Raw genomic sequence first — 1644 nt, forward strand, 5'->3', positions numbered from 1 at the left:
TTAGATGTGGCTTTGGTGACTTTATACAAATGTGCTTCAGTAAATCTGATGTTTTCTCAAAACACACTTTCTGTCAGCCTCCTTCCTGTGATATCTATAGAACAGTAATTTTTATTTTTTGGTTTTTGGGCCACACCCAGCTGTGCTTAGGGCTTACTCCTGGCTCTGCAGTCAAGGATCACTCCTAGTAGGCTATGGGGTACCAGGGATTGAGCCCAGATCAGCCTCTTGCAAGGCAAACGTCCTACCCGTTATGCTGTAGGAATTCATGCTTCTGTGCAGCAGCATTTGAAGTGGAGGCTAATATGTCATGTTATACTCTGTTTTCAAGTTCATCCCTAATCCCACTCTCCCCTCTGTTTGTGGATGTCAGAATTAGGTCAATTCAAATACAGTCATGACTATTCACCATCTGAAAGCAGTCCTGGGCAAAGGTCAGGTAGAGTCAAGGAGCTGCCCAAGTTCCCCAGCAGGATTTTTCAAGAATAGAGAGAGCAGTAGTGAATGTGCAGAATTTTGCTAATAGGCAAAGCTGGTGCTGGGGAGACAACAGGCGGTAAAAGCATTTGGAGGACGTGATCTAGTTCTTATGAATAATGAAACAATCAAAACGACCATTTGCTAAGCACTTCACATGCCAGGAACAGTGCTAAGCACTTTATAAACATCAAGTCTTTTTAGCTTCACATCAGGCCTTGGCGTAAGGTCCAAACCCACCGAGTAAGTGAGAAGAGCAGGCAAGACAGATCCATGAGACCACGTATTTGAGAAGAAAAGAAGAAACAAGCAAGCTGGAGAGAGCATGTGCTGACAACATGGTTTAGCAGGGAAAGCAATAAGCAGTGAAGAGGTAGCACAGGAAAGAGAAGCAAAAGCAGTTCCAGCCTTGTGGGGTGATGTTGAAGCCCAAAAGAACTTGTGCTCTAGAGGATCATTTTTTTTAAAAGTGTGTAGCATAGAGAAAGCTTTCAGAAAATAGTGGGTATTCTGATTATTATTTAAATGAGGGAAATAGGGACTCCCAGATGGAAAGATTATCTGAAATTAGAAATTAGAGATTCAGGAGTGAGCATATTCTATTCCAAAGCCAAATGTCTACCCTGAGTGTGGAAATGAAGAAAATAGATCAAATGATTAAATACAAGAAAAGGTTCTGGCCCCATGTTCCCCGCTGATGCAGTAACAGGCTCTTCAGAGTTGCTAGGGGAGGGTTAGTAGAAGGTGGCTGACATGAGTTTTAGGGATGTAATCCTGCCCATAGTCAAGCAAAACCTCACCCCAGAACTTCACTGTGGGTTCTGCCTCATGAAAGGACTTAGACTTGGCTTTGTCCCTCTAGGCTCTGGAATGGGGTGCAACTGGCTTCACCTCTCTGAGCCCGAGAGTTTCACTGTGAAATGGAGGTAATGAGAGCTCTCACCCATCTCCATGGGTTGGCAGGATTTAAATATGCCAAGAGCACACAGTACTGCTGACAATGAATATGAGCAAAAAGGTTGGGTTGTACCCTGGAGAGCAGCGGCGGGTATGCCTGGTGCATGGGTCACAGTGAAACCATGTGGTCTGGCCTTGGTGTATAATAAAACAGACATGCTTGCTTCTTGCTGGCTGCCTTTAAAGCATGGCTCATATGTGATATTATAA

Source organism: Suncus etruscus, chromosome 12 (assembly GCF_024139225.1).
Source record: "Suncus etruscus isolate mSunEtr1 chromosome 12, mSunEtr1.pri.cur, whole genome shotgun sequence".
NCBI classification, from domain to species: Eukaryota; Metazoa; Chordata; class Mammalia; order Eulipotyphla; family Soricidae; genus Suncus; species Suncus etruscus.